This window comes from Pezoporus flaviventris, unplaced genomic scaffold, assembly GCF_033815535.1.
Source record: "Pezoporus flaviventris isolate CSIRO_AGI_PZ_B2104156 unplaced genomic scaffold, CSIRO_AGI_Pfla_v1 ptg000041l, whole genome shotgun sequence".
NCBI lineage: Eukaryota > Metazoa > Chordata > Aves > Psittaciformes > Psittacidae > Pezoporus > Pezoporus flaviventris.
In genome coordinates, this window is record NW_026892589.1 from 11,354,139 (window position 1) to 11,376,564 (window position 22,426).

Here is a 22,426-nt window from a genome sequence, read left to right on the forward strand (position 1 = left end):
AAGGCAACAGCTCCAGACAGGGCTCTGATAAAGACTTTGCATTTAAAAATGTGTTCATGGCGTAATTTTATACCCCAAATACACAGTAGTGCACTATAAGCTTAAGTGTAGGTGAATGATTTCGTATTACTTTGAATACACGGACAGCTTAGTTTATGAAATGTATAACTCATCCGGTGTATGCAAAACCAATTCATCTTCCATATGGGCAACAAATCAGGGATGACTGTCCTCCGGGGATAAAAAATGGCCATGCTGTATTGAGTATTTTGACTTGGAGTAGACGCAAGTTTTCATTCCTGCTTCATGACTAAATTTCCTAAGCTGAACAGTCACATAAAATGACCTCACTCCCTCTTTGTGCCATGGCACAGGTTCGCTGAGAGCTTCTTGCTCCATGCAAAAGCTGGAGCCAGCTGGTTTCCAGCCGGGGAGGGCAGCAGGAGCGTTGCCATCAGCCCTTGGGTTGTGTTTGCTCAAAGGGAAAGGGCTGTTGGTGACTCAGTGCTGGGTTTGTGGCTCCAGCAGGATGGACCATGATGGTGCCTCTCAGGCCGAGCCGCCATTTGGTGCTGGTGATGGGGAGAGGGTGAGAGCTGAACTCCCACAAAAGAGTCGAGGATGCCTATCCCCAAACAGTGGGAAATGTGGCAGGTGCAGGCAGAGCCCACTCACTGCCTTTGGTTTCAGCATCCAAAGGCCATGGCCGCTTGGACATGGTTCCTCCTCCTCTTGGTACCGGCTTGTAAATATGTCAAGCTCAGGCGATGATCTTGTTATGGGAAGATTATGCTAATGAAATGTTTCCTGAGATCAAACTCATTTTGTGTTCAAAAGCATTAAAATAAATGGCTTCTAATTGAATCTTATAAACGGTCCCCTCCTGATAATGAGCCGCTATTAATTATAATTGAAGGAAGGCAGAACGTAAACACTGCGGCGGTGTGGGGGCAGGCAATGGCAGCAGCTCCACACTGCCTGTCTGTGAGGGGTCCTGACCTTCCTCCCCCTATCCCTTCCGCTCCATCCAGTCCCAGGGGCTTTGGGATTCCCTGCCTGGAATATCCCAGGGGTCCCTCTTTGGGTCTTTGGAGAACAGGGGAAGCGAAGGTGTGTGCTGAGCTCCTGCGTGTGCTATCCAGCAGCCTTTAAAACCTCAGTCCTTTATTACTGCTATTATTGTTATGGTCTTTTTCTGCCTTTCCAAAGGCCCAAATCCCTGCCAGGCACAGCGTGTGCTGTCCAGCCAGGGTGACCTCATCTGCTTCAAAGCAGAAAATGGGCATCTGAGCTCAACCAAAGAAAATTTACAGGAATTCATCTGTCAACAGGGACGTTTCCATTTAATAAGTGCTCAGTTTGAGACCACATTAGCCCTTCAATTATTTATAAGCTGAAATTGTACAACTTCTCTGTTCTGCTCTAAAAAAAGAAGCAAATATCTTTTGCTTTTCCTCTACCTGAGCCCATCAGCTGAAACTCAGTGACAGGCATCCCTAGGAGGTGATGGGGTACCAGCCTTTTGGGACTGCGGAACTGGAGGGGTTTGGGTGCTGTGAATATGGGCTCAGCATTAAAACACACACTGGATGCTCAGCCCTTGGCTGCTTTATGCAATGGGTGCCTGTGGTCATGGGCCGCGGGGCCCCCAGTGTATGGAAATAGGTGCTGGGGCACTTTCCTCCTTGGTTTTCCCCCTTTGCAGTCTCTATTTTAAGCGCTGCTCCCTCTGGCATGCCTCTTCCCGCATGGTTGTCCAGCATGGAGATGGTAGTGGGAGGCACAGTCCAGGCTGGGATTTGCTTTGCCTGCTAGGCTAATGCCCCAGCACATCGCTCGGGAGTCACTAATGGCCTTGGCTTTTATGTCTCATCTGCTTGAAGGGATTAAAAGGGAATAATTAAATAGCCAGCAATAGAGCCATCGATAAAATTGCCCTGGTAATGATGGAATAAAAGGACCAGCAGAAGAACATAAAGCTCCCCTCGCTTGTGCACAGCGAGGCGGTGCTCCACAGCCGCGGCGCGTTGGCAGCAGTCATTAAGCTGGGGCAGGCTGTGCCCGAGGAGCCGCGTGTCCCCCGGGCACGCTGGTATCTGTGCATTTAACTGCTGTGAAAGCAATGAGAGCGACTCAGGTTTCCAAGCCGGAGCGAGCTGGCTATCAGACAGCACTAATGCTATATATAAAGATGTGCTCATCTTGTGCAGTCAAGGGGAGGGAGACAAAAATTCCCTGGGAAGAGGGATCACTGCCTTCCCTGCCTCGGCGTGCCTGTTGCCAGCAGCATCATGTCCCTGGAGTCCTGCGCCTTGGATGAGCGGGGAGAAGGGGTCCTGCAGCCCATGCACAGCCCAAACCTCCTCGATTTCTGCAGCAAGGGCTGCAGAGAGTAAATCTGATGGTGTTGCAGAGGGGAGGGAGTTCATTCTGCACAGGGGATGCTTACCTGGGGAAAAGAGGCTCTGGCGGAGGTCCCAGGGGGACATGGACTGGTGGATGTGATTTTGGAGATCAGCTTGATGTTGCTGTGGGTGTTTGCAGCACCCAGAGGAGCCCCTTTGGGCTGCTTGATGGTTTCATGGCTTTTTATGGGTATTAGGGAAGGGGAAAGAGAAGGCCTGCAGTAGCTATGCAGGAGCACGCACTGCTCCTCTATTGGGATGCTCAAAAGCCTCTTTGAACATATAGCCTTGTGATTAGAAGTAAAAAGTTTGCCATCCTCTTGGGTTGAATTTTGCTCTGCTCCTGCAATGGTTCAAACCCACTGTGAACTTCTCCACAAGGCCTGTGCACAACGCAAAAGGAGCTCTGCTTACCCCATGGTGCTTGCTGGGTACCTTCCCATCCAACACAACAGCCCGTGTTTATTTTCCTGGCTGTGGGAGGTCAAGGAAGAGGCACTTTTGTCAGCCCGTGCTCTGGTCTGGGGTGAAACCCCGCTTTCCGGGCACTGGGATGGGGGCAGCAGCCTTGTCTCTGGTGGTTCCTAGGGATTCCCCTGCTGGTTTATGGCTGGGAAATCCAGCACTAACGTGCTAATTAGATTTAACACCCAAGCTAGGAACGTGGCAAATTAGCCAGTGTTAACCCCGCTGCAGGGCTGGGTTTCTGCATTGTGACCAAGGAGGCACGAGCACAGCATGGATCACTGGCATGGCAGCCATTGGGAAAATCCTGAGGCATTGAGGTGGGTGTTAAGCCTATTGCTCCACTTCTGATGCCTCCTAATGTAAACGCATCTGTTGGGATGAAACATCCCTTTCCATCCCTCTTATTCAATGAATGCAGGTGGGTAGCCAGGTGGGGAGAGGGGGGGGTGTCCTAGTGCTGCTCACATGGACCCTATCACAGATATCCCATGGGGGACATCAAGGGCTGAGATTCCTACCCATCTCTGGGATGGAAAGCCCAGAGAGCCCCCCCTCCAGCAGAACCCCCACCCTGGCAGTGCAAACAAGAGACATGGGGATCTTTTTAAGCAGCACATAAAATCCCGTCGTGCACTGAATCAGCTGCTTGTTTCAACAAGATGTGGCAGGGATGGTAATTGTATGTTGAGTGCTCTCCGGTTGATTAAGAACATATTTATTGAAGTTTATCTACTGTAATATGTATAAGTCTCTTATTAGATAATTGCTAAACCTCAAACACCTGTTTAACAGATCATATATATAACCCATTACATAGTTGTTAAACCACGCTGGTTTTAATTCATCAAACGCGAATGTGAAATCCATTCTAAATTACATTCATTTTGAGGCACTTTAGAGGAGGCATTCCTTCCCCTTCCCCTGTGCAAACGGGATATGAGCACCATATTTCCTAAGGCTGAACATAGCTCAGGACAGCTTTACCCTCCAAGAGCAAATACTGTCCCTTTTGTTGGGCAAGCAACGTGCCACGGTGCGGATGGGGTAAATGCTGCTCCCCGCGGTGCCGCATGCGATGAGAGCCCTTTGCTCGTGTGGAGCTGATCCTTTGTTTTCTCATCTCTTTATTTAATTGTCCCATGGGGGGATCGCTGAGTGCCCTTCATTTTGTGATGCAGAACTGGTGTTGACACGCTGCTTTATTAAGTGAGTAAGGGTAAGGCCCTTGGAGACGCTCTTTAAATAAGGGAGAAATCTTGCTGCTGGGAGAGCAGTGGATAAATGCACATCAGGCTCTGGTAACCCGTTTATTTCCATCCTGGTCCCGTGACAAATTTTACCAGCACCATTATTTGTGCAGCTCTGCAGGAAACTGGGCTGTGAGGTTACAAAACCTCCACCCTGCCAAAGATGGATCCCTGCAGAGATGCATCCCTCTATCCTGCTGGAGACACGTGGTCTCCATCTCCATCTTGGAGGATTTTGGAGCAAGATGTTGAGCAGCCAAGTGGTATTTATTGCCAACGTCAGGCTGCAGCCTCGTGTCCCGGCTGTGTGGTGCTTTATTTGCTTTTCCTGCTTTCAGAGCAGTCATTTTGTTGTGTCCTTTCCAAGGGACGGGTGGGTTGGATCAGGGGCTCAAGCAGACAGGGGTGTAGGGGCAGGAAGGGACCCTGAGGTTAGGAGAACCCAACCCAGAGTCACATTGCTGTTTCTGGCCAGTCTCTGTGCAAACCCAGGGTGTTTCTGCCTTCATTCCTTCCCTCCCCTACCAGAGGGCAGATTGGTACCCAGCTTTGCTGCAATCCCTGCTTGTAGTCATCCAAGGCTTTGGATGCTTTATCAAGGCTTTCAGCTCTAAAGTCAACATAAATCACACAGTTGGCAGGCTCTCCCTTTCTGTCTCCTGTTATTTTCTGTTCATGATAAAACAATGTGGAAAGGAAGCATGCAAGCCAAGGGGAGGGTGAGAAGAAACAAGATCCCTTATCTAATGCGTGCCTGAGCTGCTCAAATGTTTCTGTATCAGCAGTTATTTTGCCTGGCTTTGGGTTTCTGCAAAGCCCTTGAGTCTTGCAAATGCGGTCTGAGATCACGCTGGCAAAGCACAGACCCAAATTCTTCCCTTCTCCCTGAATCTCTTCAGCAGCTTTTAGATGAGACCTGTGGAGCATCTCACGTGCACACCAACACCAGGGAAACGAGCTGGGAGAAGGAATTTGCCAGGCTCTGGGGAGATGCTGAGCATCCCCAGCACCGCCCTGGCTGCCCCCAGCCTTCACTTGCTGGATGCATTGAAAACCAGGCAGGATGAGGCAGCTCGAGGCTCTGACTGCTGTGAGGGAAAATGCACATATTCCATGCAAACAACTGCAAAGGTGCTCTGTGTCAAGGCATTGCACTCCGTGCAGGCTTGCATGGTTAATATGTATTATGGGGATGATTTCTGTACATGTATCCATGACTGATGGCCCAATCGTTTAGGGCATGAGCTGATAAACTTGGTAAGTAGAAAGAGAGAGTAAATGCATTACTATTAATAGGAAAGGAATAATAACTTCATCTATGCCTGAAACCACCTTTAAGGTTGTATATATACACTTCATTTCAACTAAAGCAATATGCAGTGCTCAGAAAAACAATATCCCCCAGCTCTGCCCTAGCTCTCGTGTTGCTTTTGGTGTTTTTAATACCGCATCCAGACAAGGGAGCCTGTCAAGCACCATGTGAGGTGTTCATTTAACTAAGCCAATTTAAAATGTGTAACAATTATAAAGAGATGGGCTTAGATGAGTCAATTTGTCTCGAGTGTTTTCCAGCTGAACTTAACAATATTGGGGATGTGAGAGAAATTGGAAAGAAATTCACCCTCTGTGCAGAGAAGTCGAAATACCTAATTCACCCTGGCAAATGATGAATGTTCCTCCCCCCTTCTAATTACATCTTGCCTTAGTCACAGCAGTGTCTGATAAATCTCCTTTTGAGACTACACACAACAAAACCGTCCTTGTTTTAAAAAATAAGGGGGAAGAAAGGAAAAGTTCTTGAATTGATTGTTTTTGCTTTTTAAAGAGCAATTCATTCTGCTCACACGGGATCTGGAACTGCCTTCTCACATTGCTCACCCCCTTCCATTGCCACTACTCTTTGATGTGGCACATCCTTAAACCCCTGAGGTTTTACTGGAAACCAAGAGAAGTGGTGGCCTATGGAAGCCGTTGGGTGGGTGTCCCTATGGGGAGCTTTGTAAGCAGGGACAGGAGGGAGCACACATGTGCCTGTATTGATTTTAGTGTCGATGGTGATTTAACTGCTGGGACAAACATGGGGTTTGCTTTTCCACACCTATACGATGTGGAAATGGCTGGAATTCAGTGTAGGTGCAGTAGTACCCCTTTTTGGAAATCGTTGTTTCAATGTATGCTGAAATTTAACACAATTTCCCCAATTAACAGGAAATTCAAATCATTCAACCAATCGGGATTCCAGGGACTTTTGGCTCACTGGGCTGTGGGGAAGGAAACTGTTCAAACCCCTCCAGCAACCCAGGAGTAATGGCCAGTGTCCCCCATGAAACCCCAATGGCCAAGCCCTGTCCATGGATGGCCCCATCACCTGCAGATCTGACACCCCACCAGCCCCAAATCTCCCCTTTGTATTTATTTAAAGTGGCTTTGGGCTAAAATGTCCTTTATAGATGTCATTTATCTTCCTAACATCTCACCTGCCCGAACATAGTCTCCATTACACTGTGATTACAGAATTACCAGCTAACGTCCTGCTTTTTAAAGCCTTTGAGTGGTTTCATTGCCCAGAGTAGGTGGAAGGTGGCTTTGTCACAGAGGCTTCCCCAGCCCCATGTGGACACAAGCACAGCACGCCTGTCCCTGTGCACTGCAACCCAGTGCCGCAGAAAGGGGCCCTGTGCCCTGTAAACCTGCTTCAATGCAGCTCTGCAGCCAGAGGCAGAAAAGAGGTTTAGAAATGTGCTTGGAAGCCTGGCTCATTAATACCCTGCCCAAAGCTTTTATCAAATAATTAGCTTTTGTGTTGCACTTCCCAGTCAGCAATAAATAAATAAACAGGCAGATAAAGGGAGCCGTGCTTTTGGGAATGGCTGTTCTGACTGTGCCTGAGGCCACTTCCCTGGGCATCAGTCGCTAGCCGTTTGGCATGGGGCTGGTAAGAGGCACTGGGATGGGAGTGGCTCTTCCTGAATTCCCTCAGCCCTGTCTGCCTTGATGTGATGGGACTTGCGGTCCAGGTTTGCTTGCTGTGGTGTGCTGTCCCTGTGGACGTGCGGTGGTTCGGCAGCAGGGGTGCAGATGCAAGATGATGCTGGCAGTGCATCCTCCCTGCATCCCCACTGGTGGCTTGGATTTGGTCCCCACAGTGGCTGAAGAAATGCCAGAACATGGGATAGCTCTGCTTGATGTGAGAGATAGGAACGTGCCTGCTGCCTTGTGATACCTCCATGCCAGGCTCAGCGTGAGCTCAAATGGGTGCTGCGGATCGCTTGGTGATGCTCCACAACCCCCTGCCCTCATGTTGCCCCTTCTCCCACTGCTCTGCACCACCATCCTGCAGCCATGCTGTGGATTGAGCTGGGACTATAAATGTACCAAAGCTGCAGTTGCTATTTGGACTGTTTGTCTTGTTTGGTCTAATTATGCCAAGAAAGTCATTATCATTTTATGCTCTTTGGATTAACGTTCTTGTCCAGGGCACTACAATTATTGTATGGTTTGTAGCTTAATGATTCTGAGCACAGTTAATGCAGACTTTCTAACTGTAAATCAGGGGGCTCAGGACGTGGGGACTGACACAATAGTGGATTTTCTCAAGAAATAAGCATTTATCTCTGTGTTTATAAGCTGGGCATTCAGCTTCGCAGCATCCTTGAGCTCTCACTCCATCCTAATGCAATCAAGATGCTCCTGAGGAATTGCAATGAGCTGCAACCCTCTTACGAGTATAGAAAGCCTCTCCCAGGGTGACCCTTGCTCTGCAGGAATCCCATGGGGTGCTATTCTATGGTGTCCTCAGCCCTTCCCCCCTCATCCTGGCGCTGTCACGGAGCCATCCTGCTTCAGGGAGAGCACAGCATCCTCCGGCCGCCCAGGGAAATGGGATCCAGAGCATCCCTGGAAGTTTGCCCAGCTCTCTCCAAGGAGCAGGCAATTTGGATAACGATAATCTCTCCTTTAGCCCCAGCTATTAGTCACTTTAAGCATCTTTTCTTGCTGATATTATTGCCAGTGGTGGCCAGGGAGTACTAAAGTGGAGTCACTCACACATGGGGCTGGGTTTGGAGTTTAGGTTTTGAAGGACTGCAGCACCTTCACCCTTACTGTGGGGCTTACCGATATTTTAAATAACATTGGTATTCTTGATGTTTTAAAGGCATCCATCACCCATCACACTGAGCTCCTGCAAACCTGCATCTCCACCCCCTCAGGCCTTCTCATTGGTGTTGATGGAGCCAGAGACCCCCGACTCCTCCCTGGAGTCAGCAATCATCCTCCTGGTCCTTTATTTACTGCTCTTTAGGCTGGCGATGAGCTCAGAGCGAGACGCCGAGGGGCCAGACTGCAGTGGGTTTGGCTTGACAGATTGTTTGGGGCAAATCAGAAGCTCCCAGGAGAGTTGCACAGTTTCTTTTCCACTGAAAAACGTTGTTAATTCATTGCCAAACTACTACAGAACCAGGGACTCTGGTTTAACCAAAGGATATTCCTGTGATAGATGTCACTGCTTTCCTTGAACACAAGCCCGGGGGAAGTTTGACAAGGCAAAGCCCATCACTTGCAGCACTGGGCATCTCATCATGCAGGTTTGTTTTCCATGGAGAAGATTTTCCTTGCAGCAATGCAGGGAAATGCCACCACTCTCGGGTGGTCCGGTCCCATAAGGATGCTATGCACTCTCCCAGACACCCACTGTGCTCACAGAGGTGGAAAAAGCTCTTCGCACCTAAAGCCCATCCACCCCACAGAGCACTGGAGCTGCTCAATCTCTGCAGCGCAGAGACCAGTGCATCCCAGTGCCGCAGCCTGGGATGGCTGGGGCGGTGCAGGTGCTGTTTTCCCCTGGGATAGCTGAGCTGCTGTAGGCGGGTGGTGAGCTCGAAGCCTTTAGCAGCAGGATAAATCGTGGTGAAGAGCAGCGATTAGATTTGTGCCGGGGTGATTAAATTTTCATGTCGTTTTTGCAAAGCTGTCTTAAAAACAAAGCATTTCCATAGCCCAGGGAAGGGATGCAGGGAAGGGAGAGGCACCTCACTTTGCTGCCAAGTCTTAACCTCAGGGGTTTCCCTTCTATCTGCCAGCAAAGATGGATTTCCCGATGCCCAGAGCTGAGCACTGGGCTGGGGTTAACTTGTGCTGGTGGCACCGTGGCTCTGTGAACCACGGCAAAGCGGTTTGGAAGCGGGATGGAGAATGAGCTCACCCGATGGAAAGGAGCCAGCCAGTGGTGGGAAGCATTTTACACTGTTAAACAAGCCTTTCTGTATTTGCAAATACAGCCTGGAACACCGTGGCCAGCAAGAAAGGGACTCCTGACTTCTGACACTTGCACTCGCATGGTACAGCATCACGATTTCCATCCATAGTCCACAGTGGCTGGAGCATTTTCCCCCTGCACACTTTGCTGAGGGTTAGCACTGTGCTGAGCTCTGTGGTGGCTGCATTTCAGGGAACTAATGAAGTGCTGATTTGCCTTAATTGGCCTCTCAGATTTGCTGATCACTCTTAAGGACCTCAGGTTAAAAGGAAGCCGGTGCCTGTTGGGTTTTGGCGCTGTGTTTCCTGGCCAGGGCAGGCACAGAGGACATAGAGGAAGATTCCGGTACGTGAGCTGGGTGTTCTGAGCTTGCCGTGATTTATTGTCACAGGGATGGTGTGGAGTCCTTCAGCCGGTGAGACAGACATACAGGGCTGTTGGAGGTGCCTGGGTTGTTTAGCGGGTATCGCGTCCGTGATGAGCTGCCTCCCGGTGCATCTGGAGAGATGTCCTGATGCACAGCCCCGGCGCAGGACGGTGCTTGTGCTTAAAGGATGACATTGGGTGCGTGGCCCCGCGAGCTGCATGAATCCTCCCTTCACGTTGATGAGAGGTGACGGGGACAGGGAGCTCAGCACGCTGCCTGCCATGCGCCTGATGCGGGACGTGCTCGGCTGTGGCACCGTGTCTGGGTGATGTTGCTGCCACCAGCCTGCACGGGAGCCCGGCAGCAGCAGCAGGGCATTCATAACCCTCCCCAGCTGCTGGAGGCTGTGGCAGGGCAGCAGCCCTTCAGCACCCAGCCGAGTAATGCGATGAGAAGGGCAGTTAGCACTTAAGGGACAGCAGCAATTGCACTGCCAGCTCCCAGCATCACAGGGAGAAGGGCTTGAGCTGGGTGGTGGCCCTACCCTGCATCCCTCAAGTGCTGTGCCTTGCCTGTCAGTACCCCAGCCTGTGTCAGTGTAGCTCCCACTCATCTCCAGGGCACATGGAGCCTTGCAGTGGAGGGAGGCTGATTTTGGGCTGGGACATCGGTGTGTTATTGTAATAGGAAGAGTTATTTCACGGGGGGGTGGTGTGAGGTTGGATCCATAGCCAACATCCTGGCACAGGCTTTGCAAAGTGTCTCTGCCTGGTGGTGCAGGGCTGGGTGGGGAAAAACACGCTCAGCCAGCACGGAGGGGAAATCTGCTCCTCTCCAGTTTGCATCTGATTTGCCTCATGTGGGTAACAGCATCGCTGGGGAGGGCAGTGGCCAGGACCGTGGCCTTCCAGTTGTGAGCTCAATAACAAACCATGTTCATGCCACCGCCACGGGGCAGCCGAGAAAAGGAATCCAGTTCCCAGGTTTCATTCACAGCAAGTGCCCATCCTGGGAAGTGGGTTTTGGGAGGAATCCGGTGCTTGTGTGAGCATGGAGAAGGCGGCCGAGCAGCTGGAGCACAGCCCAAGGCACAGCTGCAGGGAGTTAAGTTACTGCACATCCAAAATCACATTTTTCTGTGGTTCCCTCACATTCCCTGAATGTGGAATAATGCAGACATTGTGAGCAGAGCCCGCCCGGGAGGTGCTGGTAGAACCAAACCTATGGCGGGTGCACTCGTGCTGCTGGTGGTGGTGGTATGGTGGGGACAGCCGGCGGGTGGAGGCAGGAATTCAGCTTTGCAGAGGATGGAGTCTGAGATCAGAAAGCTGGCTGACAATTTGACATGAGGACCAAGCCACAGCAACCCCCACAATGTCCCCCGTGGGTGTATGAGTTGATTTGGGAAGATGAGAAACGTGGGAATAGGCATTGCCAGGGATGGTGCATCTGCAGAGATGCCCTAAGAAAGCAGCCCACGCACAGCCAAGGGAGGTAAGCCCTGATATGATGTTCTTTGCCCCGTGTAGGCAGAGCATGGGCAATAACATCCCCTCCAGCCTCCTGCTTGCTCTGCTCGCTGAATGAAGGCCCTCATCCACTGCTGTGGTGATTGTTTCAGCAGGTGACACCAAAGGGTGAAAAATAAGTTCCTTGTGTGTGTGTTTCATAGAATAGTTTGGGTTGGAAGGGACCTTTAAAGCTCATCTAGTCAAACCCCCTGCAATGAGCAGGGACATCTTCCACTACATCAGGCTGCCCAGAGCCCTCTCCAACCTGGCCTTGAATGCTTCCAGGAACGGGGCATCTCTCTAGGTGACCTGCGCCAGTGTTTCAGCACCCTCCCTGTAAAAAACTTCTTCCTTATATCTAGTCTGAATCTATCCTCATTTAGTCTGAGCTCATGCACCAGCAGTGACGTGCACTTGCTGTATGTGCACTTGCTGTCCCCACATCTCAGTGCACCCCTCTGGCTGCCCCACCTAAGACTTTTAGCAGAGGGAGCAGCTCAGTGACAAAGAGGCCTCTGTACATGTACCATCCTCATGTGTGAAGAGGAGATGCTGTCACAGTGCCCAGGAGGGAGTCGGTGATGGCAGGGGTGTTGGCTCAGAACAAAATGGTTTTGAAGGTGGATTTATACAGCTTAATCTCTGAACTCTTGTGTTATACACGCAATAGCCCAGCTTTACATCTGTCAGGCTGCCAACCCCCCGGGGCCAGATCCTGGGCAGGTTCCTCTGCACAAACAAGCCGGGCTGTGCTGACGGATGCAGAACCCCGTTAACAGGACGTTCAGCATTTCTGTCATTCCAGGGATGCCTGCAAGGCTTCAGCACAGACCAAAAGGCAGCCATGTCAGGGAAACCAGCACGCACAAATGCTTCTCATTCCAGGCCATAACCCAGGCTTATTTTAACCACTCAGCACCCATTTTTATTCTTCTGCCAGCGCAGAGCCCATAGGAGGGTCCCTGGTTGCACTTAGTGATGTTGAGCTGGGGGATGTCCCTATCGCAGTGCTGCTGGTCCATGCTGAAGCATGGATTGCTTCTACCTTTTGAAGGGAGGAGACCCACAGAGGGACATGAGTGGGTGCATTCCCCATCGCTTTGGGGAGTGCCTGGTGGCCGTGTGAGCCAGGAAATTGTCTGAACCCCATCACACTGGGTTCACAGCTCAGGGTGTCAGGGCAAAGCTCTACACCCACCAGTAGTCATCATCTAGAGCTGGACATGGGGCAAGGCTGGGTTTCCCAGCACAGCAGCTCCTTCTGCCACCTCCTGCTTTCCCAATGTAAATACCAAGTGTATTATGCTCCAACATCTTGATGCTTCTAAGTGCATTTCCCAAATACTTGTGCTTTGCCCTGTGCTGTAGCCAGTGAAGGTCCTTCATGATAAGATGATGGACGGTCTTGAGCTCAGTCTTGCCTGGACCAACCTGCTGCCTGTGCCCAGGGCAAAGCAGGGGCATCAGTGCTGTGCAAGGGGTGAAGCTGCTCCAGAGGACCATGGCTTTTGGAAACAAACACAACAGCACAAATGTCCACCACGGGCACCGCGCTGTGAGGTGGGGAGGGAGCTCCGGTCCCCATGCAGAGAGAGTGCTACCACTTCAGAATTAAATGCGGTTGCCATAGAAATATTAATTGGGAACAAAATCTGAAGATGACACTTAAGCAGAAGATGGAGCATTACGGGGAGATGAGGACAGCGATGAAAATAGAACAGCTAAAAGGAAAATTCTTCAAAGGAAGTATCATGTAGGTGAATACTTAATGCACAATCAGCAGGTGACTACGTCAGCGGTGCTTTTAATATCGTAGGGTAAAGGATGGGATGTACTTGCTGAGGACAAAACACCCACCTCTCCAGCCAAGGTCACTAGGCACCGAGTACGAGGATGGATCAGCAAGTTTCTGCCCTTGCTTGCAGTGGGGTGCAGCTCTGCTAATGGGCACCATCCCCTGAGCTGCTCGTTGTACTTGCTGGTTCGCAACCAACCGCAACCCAGAAGTAAGACGAGGCACATGATGGACGTCCTCCTTGCAGTCTGGATTCTCTGCCTCCAGGCAGAGACTGGCAGGAGGTTCCCAGCCCATGGCTGGGTCTGGGCCTTCCTCCTTCAGGGAACATTTGCATGGAGGGAAGGAAAAAGCTCCCAGCCCTGCCTGACAATGTGGGGCAACCGGCTCTTTCAGGTCCCTCTTGCCCCAAACCGTTGCTTGGCCTGGATTGTGGGGGAATGTGGCTAAAACACCCGAATAGCAGAGAGGTTTTCTTAGGTGAAGCAGGGTGATGCAAGGCAAAGTGGTGTCAAAGTGCCCTGATCCTGCTGTGATCCTGCTATAAGGGGTACCCAGAGCTCTCCAGGGAAGGATGTCTTCTCGTGGTGGTACTGTTATTAATGGGGAAGAAGAAAAGGACATTGCTGCAGAGAAATCCTGATTTAATTTTTTGCCAAAAATTTTTCTACCAAAGTAGATGATAATAAGAACCATCCCTCTTTCAGGCAGTGTTCAGCCCAGTGAGATGAAAGACAGCTTCATCCTGTGCTTGCTCGGCTAGCTCCAACCTGATGAGCACCTGCCCATTTTTCCCAGGGAAGGTGATTGCTCTTCCTATTATATGCCTTTCATCCTGTTCCTCCCTCTGCTTTGGGAAGATGCCTCCTGGGGAACTGAGTTGTGGGGTCTGCAGTCAGATGGGGATGAGCATGGAAATGGGGACAGTGATGGAGCATCTCACGCAGGACCACAATGGTGGTGACTGCAGGCAACCAGAGCCACTGTCCCAGCACCATGCAGGCTCGCAGCAGCTCTCACTGCCCTCATCCCACTGCCCTCAGCTCTCCCCAGTGGCAGGCAGCCTGGAGGGACTGTGGCTGTGACCGGGCAGGGAGCAGCAGCTCCCTGGGTGCATCTATCTCCACTGCTCTTTCCACTGAAAAGGAGGGAGGGTTACAATGGAGTCGTACTTTTCCCATGAACCACCTCCCACTGTGCTCTGCTCTGAAGTTAATTGCAAATGAGGGGATGGAAATAGCTTATTTTGACTTTCCTTAAACAGTGCTTCATTGATTTTTTTTTTTTTTTTTTTCCCCCTTATTTTTTTTCCTGTCTCGAGAGGCAGGCCTGTATCTATTGGAAAATAGCAATTATTTCTGTAATTCCCTAGAATTAGTGGAATTAGTTGAATGGGTAAAATTCCAAGCAAAACGCTGATTAGAACTATACTTGAGTTGGAAGCACCATGCATGTCGTGGTGCTCCATCCCAGGGCATGACCAAGCTCAATACAGGTTTCTTGGAAAATAGTCAAGAATGTCTTAGTTATGGGCACATAAGTGGTCAGAAGGATGGGACATCTGTCCTGTGAGCGAGCTGGGGGTGTTCAGACTGGAGGGATCCATCCTGCATTGTTCAGGGCATGATCCAGGTTGTGCCAAAGATTTGGGGCTTCATAAAAAACCAATAAAAATGATCCTGTGGTATTTTTAATAACCTGCTGGTTTAACTCAATTATGAGAGCATAATTAACTGGCTGAGATGAAATAGGAGATAAACCTTTGATTTTCTTCTTCTCTTCCAGCCTGCTGCAGATTGATTTTGAACTTTGTATTCAATTACTTAAAAGAGCAGAAAAATTAACAGGTTTCTGATGAGAAAAGCATAGCACCTCCTTCATAAAGGGAGATTTATTGAGGATAGCAAGCGAGTGTACCTCAGGGCTCAATCATCTACTGTTTTTTTTCAAGGGGTGATTCAATTACTTTAAGATGTGTTGCCTAAAAGAACAAACCGGGCTCTGTTACTTGGCAAATTAATCAAGTTCCTTTAGTGGTTTCTCTGGGTTAATAATTTCATTTAGGCGGCCTTCTGTTCCGTGGTTTCATCCCTACCAAGGAAACTCTCAAACGAGAAGGAGGGGAGGGAAAGAAAGTGCTATTCATTTTCAGTGCGAGGCAGCGAGCGCGACTGCGACGGGAGAAGTTTTTCCGCCGTCAGCTCGCTTGGAAATGCCTGTGAAAGCAGCAACTGGTTGGAAAATATTGAAAGAGGGGGAGAAAAAAAAGGTGTTAAGGCTAATATTTTCACAGTGCAAAAAGGCCGCTTGGATTTGTTGTCATCTGTGAAGGGCTGTGGATTTGGTTCGCAATTGCCGTGAATGACGTTCCCTGGCTAGAGCGAGCCCATCCTGAAAATATCACTGATTTTTCACACGTTTGTCTCTTGAATATTCATAGCTCTGCTCTTCCATACAGATGGAGAAAGTGCAACAAGAAGAAAGGAGTTTGCAACGCTGGGCTGTCCATGCCCCTGTAATTACAGTGTTTTCCCAAAGGGGGAAGGCTGCTGTGGGACAGATCCTGCCTCTGCCTGCAGGATGGGTGCCGTGTGGGCACAGTATCTTTGAACCAGCAACCTCCAAAACCACCGTGAGCTGGTGTTTTGGAATTATCCCCCAACATCATTTCTTGGTAGCAAAGTTTCCTTGGTGGAAAGATAACAGCTCCCATTGCCTTTGCCTAGAAGGCAGAGGAGGGGGATGCTCAACAAATGTAGGTCCCCATCATAGCCAGACTATCCTGAACCCCATGAAGGAGACTGGGAAAAGCTTTAGGGCTGTTTTCATACATCATAAAACATCTCTGAAAAGGGTGTGCTCAGTCCAGTTTTATTGTCCCACTGGTTGGTTATAACCACAAAACCCCCTCGAACCACGGCCTGGACTGCATGCAATGTGTGTGTTCAAGTGCCAAATTCTGCAGCTGGCAACATTTGGGTTGAGGGGAGAGATGCTCAATGTGGCCTTTCTGCATCAAACCATGACTCCTGCAGGCTGTGCTGAGGGCTTAAATATCAGCCTGTGCAGGCAGAGCACCCTGCAGAAGGCCCTGTGGGTGCAAGTATCCCATTAACCCTAACAAGGTGCGTCGTTAGGGGCTAGGTGGGAAGTGCCTTCTTCCCACCCGCCCGTAGCAGGGACATGGATGCTCGTGTCATGGCTTATTGCTTTTCATTGGGGCAGGGCTGAGGCAGTGATCAAGTTAAAAGGAAGGGCTGTAGCTGTTCCCAGAACAAGAGGTCATCTGTTTTCTTTCAGGGGATTTGGCTCCGATTTCAGTGTTTTGAAGAACAGTGAGGCTCTTTTATCTGCTGTGGCAGGGCTTTCGGGGAGGGGGGCATGGCAGGCTTGTCTCTCCCTTGTGTGATAACTCATTTTAGACCCTCACATAAAACCTGAGATCTGCTTTATGGCTTGGGAAAGTGCCCTGATGAGGCAGAGCAGAGGCTGGGGATGCCATGGACCCCAATCCCCAGCACCAAGGGGTGTGCAAGCGCCAGTCACACTCCATGCCAAGCATCCCAGTGCTTGCACAATGCTGTGGGACGGCCAAATTGCCCTTTTCTCCCTTTACTTTCCCTGCAGCACCTGTCATGGCTCTTTCCAAGGCCACAACACCCAGTGTGAGCCTCAACCTCTGCCTCCCAAGTACATTTTTGGATAAAAACGGGAATGCCGGCATGCTGAGGTAGGGTGGATATTTTTAAAGCCGCTGGCAGCCTCCACAAAGCAATTATGCTCCAGGTTCCCAAATAGGCCTGAGCTTGCGCACTGGCTGAAAACTGTGCATGGTCAGTTTGTCCGGGGCTGGGAAGCTTCACAGGCAACCCTAAATGTTGGGACTGGGAGCTTGAGTGAGGCCAGAAGGGCCCACATGAAAGCGAATGGCTCCCAGATGTTGCGCAAAGCCCACCTTTGGGGAGAAAAAGAAATCTCTGATCTTATCTTGGGAGCTCCAGGAATAACTTTCCCTTCTTCCCATCCTCCATGCTGGCAGCAGGGTCTTGGTGCTGCTTGTGGAGCATCTTTGGATGGGAAATGTCCATTATGCGTCTTTGCTGGGGATGCTCTGAGGTGCCTGGACACAGGCTTCTGGGTGCCTGGTTTTAGGACAGTGATTCTTTCTCGCTGTCCCTGGGATAGAGGTCCAGGAGAGCTGCCACACCAGGGGAGCAGGTTTTTCCAAGGTAGTTTTGTCAGCCCTTTTCGGCAGGTCTCCTGAAGCATCGCTGCAAGCTGGGACCTGTGATGCCCAACTGACAGCCTGGATCCTGGCAGTGCTCAGGGCTGGGTTTTCATCCTGCATAGGAGGATATTTTGGGAACAAGGTTTTTGCAGGAGGCTGGGGGTAGGCAGGGACATGGCAAATCCCACAGCATTCATCCTTTGGTCCCACTTTTCTCCCTCCGGTTTGCTACAAGGGTTGCTTGAGCAATGGTGATCTTGCTTTATTTATCAGTGTCCTCATCCAAGCAGAGGATTACTGAATTAGAAATGGCACCGCTCTGCGGCTCAGCTCCATCTATTCCTCTCTTTATTCCCTTTCTGCAGCGCTGCCTGCTCCTGGCCCCAGGTTTCTCCAGATGCCCGTCATCACTCTCTTCCTGACGGGCTGTTGCAGGCAGGAACAAAACGTGGCACAGCTCTAAGAGCTCTTCTCCACTAAGGCTTTTAAGCCATACAGAAGGGCTGGGTGTCCCTGCTCGGCTCCGCTCTGCCTGCCAGCTCTGGCTCCTGCAGTCTGCAGGAGGATTTATGGCTGGGAAAATGCAGTGCTCCAACTTCTAGAAGTAGGGCATTTGCTTGGCAGCTCGAGAAATAATGGGAGATCCGTTTAATTATTCCACAGAAATGCTCGGGTTGTGCAGATGCCTAACTTAGGTTCTATATAACTTAGGTAACTCATGACTATAAACACGTCTGGGAGTGAGCGTGATGTTTGAGCTGTGGATCTAAGCCTGAGGTTTTCCTCCCTGATTTAAACTGGAGCTTTCAAGTGTCCAACAAGAGCAGGATGTGCCCAGGCTGAAGAAGACTTTTTGTCCCGTTCCCAGCTGATGATCTCTCTCATTCCACAAGCTGCTGGGGGCAATCAAGTCCCATACTGGAGTATGATGCCAGCCATCAGTTGTGCTTAACAGAACAGGATAGAAAAGATAACTACCCTATTTCTGGCAATATCAGTGCTCTTGGGTTAAACTGAGCCTCCTCCTCTCATATACAAAATTGCCCTTTCCTCCCTGGTGTTTGGGACCAGCCAGGTCGCCCTGCTCAGGGTGGTTTTGCATCCTGGCTGAGCCCAGATGCTTCTCCTCTGGCAGATGCTCAGGATCTGCTTTGCAAGGTGAACATCTCCTTGGCACGGCAAGTTCAGGAACTTGTTAAGCACTAAATAGTTGAATAGTGCCTTGTTTTTCTCTATTTCCACCTCTCTCTGGGCTCTCTCCTTCCCCAGCCTGGCTTGTTCCTCCCTTCCCTGGTGTGTGCTGCTCTTCACACCTTGAAATGCCTCCTAACACTCCCGTAATGGTTTATCAGCCCAGACTATCAATGCTGGGATGTTACTTGCTGTCTGGGCACTGAGAAACACCAGGCAAAACCCAGCCCCTCTGTTGCAGGGGGGCAGCATCCCTCCGGCACCGGCTGATCCCGATCCCATTGACCTAGGCTGAGATTCATCTTTAACTTTGACTTCAAGATCCCATGGAGCAACGAGGTAAATGTGCGAATGGCACACATCACTGCTGAGTAATTAGACCGAGGGCGCACACACACACACACACACACACACACACACACACACAGAGGCACAGCAGTACTGATTTCTGCATTAGCATGATAATGAATGTTCTCACTAGAAGCTTGTAATTATGTTTCCTCTTCTTTTCCCCTCCCCCTGAAAGTATAATTAATTATGAATAGAGCCAGAGTTTGATGCTAAAGTGTTTTTTTTCCTGTTTTTTAAATCCCTTTTGGTTCTATTTCTGCCCTATTAAAAATTTATGACGGAGCCAGAGGTAAAGTCATTTTCCCAGACAGTTGCTCCTATAAATTCAATGGGGATAATATTAAAAATAGTAACATCACAAGACGGCAGGAGGGGACTTTGCAAAGTGGTTTTCTCCTCTCTTCTTTAGGCTCTTGCCCAAGTAAGATGCTGCATTTGTCATGGTCCATCCACACTGTTGCAGCTCGAGGGGAGCACTGCAGTGGATGTGGACGTGCCTGTGGGTACCATGAGGTGACAAGCAGCATGAAAAGGTGCCACCACTGCAGGTCCCCTTCCCAGGGCTGCTCAGCCACACAAGTTAGAGGTCAGAACACAGTGGTGATGTGCTATAGGAAGAAAACACTTTATTTGTTTAAAATAGGAAAAAAACCCACTCTCACAAGCACTTTCAATGTCTTAGGAAAGTTATTTATGCATATGAGATACAAAATCAGAAACTTCTAAGGAAATGCTTTTCTTTTTCAGTCAGCCACAGAGAAGGAGATAAAGGATGTGCTTCTTGTTGATAAAGTGCTGGTGTCTGTGCATCTGCAGCATGTCAGGATGTTCCTGGGATGCCCATCCCCATGTCCTGCATTGATGCAGGACAAACCTCAGTGTCTGGTCCTGATGGCTGTGATGGTGGGACTGCTTGCAGTGGCAGAAAATGCTTCCTCCCCACCTCCAGCGTGCTCCATCCTTTCCCTAGAAAACCTGTGTTTAATCTCACCATCCATTGGGAAAATAGTTGAAACGGGTTTGGTGTAAAGATGTAACACGTGGGGATGGGGACCGGAGTTGAACTGCTCATAGGATCACCACTCAGGAGAGCCCCTTCCAGTGCCGCAGGCTTTGCCCCCTGCCGACGGAGCCCGTTTTGTTTCACCCCCCTCCTCTGCTGGTTGCCATTCATACCACCAGCCTTCCCCTGCCGTAGGTGTGAACTGTTTTTCTTCTTAAATTGCATTTATTCTAACAAATGTCTCATGCAAACACAATTGCAGGTTTGCTGGAGGGAGATGCTGTTTGAAGGCAGCCTTGCACAAAGGCAGATTTATTCTCCTTCCATTCATTTGAAGCTAAAGTAATAGCTCTAACTACATCTGACTTATTATAAGCGCGTTACTGGGAACAAACCTGTATTCTGCATGTATTCCCCTCTTTGTCAGCTCCACCTAGGCACTTTTTCTCCCTCTCTTCTATTTTTTTACAATAACAAAATCAGAGCCTTGTCAGTTGAAAGTTTATATGCCCTATTTATAGCGCTCTGCTGTCTCCTGGCTTTTATGTTCCAGCATAAGTAGCTCTTTACCCTCTGCTCACAAGGAGCCTAGCGTGAGCCTGAACAGAGCCTGCATCTCCGTAATAGCTCTTTTATCCTTCCCTGTGGAGGGCATCATGCCCTGCTTTCCACGGACTCACTGCTTTAGAAGTGAGCAACCACCCCTGTGGGCCAGAGGACTCTGCCTTGGGTGTTTTAGTACCTCTTTTGGTCAGCACATCCTCAAACTTGGGGTGTTGCTTTAGGGAATGGGGGTGTTTTGCTGGCCACCAGCATGGTTTGTTGCTTGCAGCTATTGAGCATCTTGCTGGGAACCACTGGTTCATCTTCTGGGGTGTGATGGCTGGGAAAGCATCACCACAGTTTGATGCACAAATATGCTATCCGCTTGGTGACTCTCGTTAATAAGAAGAATATGAGTGTTCCTCCAGGGAGCTTCAGTGGTTACTTCAGTGAGTTTTGCAGTTAAGCTGGTACTTCAATGCAGTTTGTGAATTTAAGAGGTTTTTGTAGTCAGACAAGCCTGGATTCAGCATCGCCTCCTATATGGGCTGTGGCTGGCTCCTGAACTTCTCTGTTCCTTGTCTCCAGATGTTATTTGGGACGAGGACTCAGGACAGGCTTTGGCAGTGATACTGCAGCAGCTCCCAGCACGGCGGTGGCTGAGATGCAAAACAGAGACTGGTTTGCAAACAAGTCAGAGTCACCACGACCCACAGCAGCCTTGCAGCAGTCCCCCCAGAGCGTGCCAGCTCTCCTGGTGCTTCTCCAGCTCCGTTGCGTTGATCCCAGCTGGCGGGCTGAGGGAGCAGAGCTGGTGGAGCTGGATGCTGATGCTCCCATCCCACTCGGTGCTCCCGCGCCGGCACGCACATACGCTCTTTTCCCCTCTCTCAGCAGAAGGCACAGTGTCTCCTCTGTTACTGTGTCCTTCGTGGCACGTCATCAGGGTTTGGGCAGGACTCTCCCATCTGTTCTGGGTGGAAAGATTAGGATAAAAGAGGCTATTGTGCTCTTCTCCTTCCAACTAACTTCAATCCAGTGAAGGGAAAACTCTACATGCTAAACCCCCTGGATCCTGCTCAGATGAGATGTTTACAGGACCAATGACCATTACAGAATAAAAGTGCAACATAGGAAATAAAGTGACACAACCGGCTTTTGCCCATTCCAGTGCTGGAAAACTGGGGTTGGGGAGCCTGGCCCCTCCACAGCGTTTTGCTTGCTGAGGAACGGGCCCGTTTGTTAAATATAGCTGATGAGCTGTTCTTGAATTGCACCTAATTACATCTCCTCTCCAGCACGCTGGCGCTTCCCGGCTCTTTGGAGCTACAAGGAGCTGGATGATTGCGGCTTGAGCTCCTCAGGTGAGCGAGATGCTCATTTGTTATCCCCCTGTTTGGTTGCCTCTGACGGGGGAGGAGGGAGATGAAAAGTTGAATTCTCTGAGAAAGGAGGGGAAAAAGAAGAAGAAAAAAGTCCTGTTTGATTCTGTTTGAACTGAATGAGCTAAGGCTCATTCAGATGTCAAAGGGTTGGTGCCCCGGCAACTGCTGCTCCTCTCTAAGCAGGGCTTGGAATTACTGCAGTCATCATGCAGGGATTTATCTGCAGGCGCTTGCCCAGCTCTGTGTCCACGGGAAGGTGCCCGTAGCCAGTGCCTGACAGTGGCAGGATCCCTCCTGTTTAACCAAGTCCAGCTCTCCCAGCCAGGATCAGCCACCCCTTGGTGACATGGGTACCAGCTCCCCATCCTGTGTCACCTCATCCACAGCCCCATCTGCTTCTGTGCTTTTCCAGCCACACCAAAAACACCAGTTCAGGGCCCTGTAGGTCATTCCCATGGACTTCACCCAGAAAGAGTCATTGCCTGAAAGATACCTGGAGTGTTTTAGGGACTGACTCCCAAGCATCAGTTTGGTTTTGCTGAGTTTTGGTTTTTATCCCCCAAGATTTTGGCAGATATCAGCCACTTCCCATCTCCACCATCCCTCTCCAGGGCTTGCAAAATCTCTGCCCCATATTTCTGGTTCCTTCTTGAAGCCTGCTGTCTACTGGTAAAG

At 50.1% G+C, this 22,426-nt stretch overlaps 1 long non-coding RNA gene across 1 annotated transcript in view; it reads left to right on the forward strand.

Moving 5' to 3' along the window:
* The window catches only part of LOC133275925 (uncharacterized), a 58,461-nt gene extending 36,672 nt beyond the window's left edge, over nt 1–21,789 (forward strand). Inside the window, exons 2-3 of the long non-coding RNA XR_009745734.1 lie at nt 18,711–18,808; nt 19,230–21,789. This is a non-coding gene — a long non-coding RNA (uncharacterized LOC133275925). The remainder of the gene's footprint in view (nt 1–18,710; nt 18,809–19,229) is intronic.
* Nucleotides 21,790–22,426: the final 637 nt, after the last annotated feature.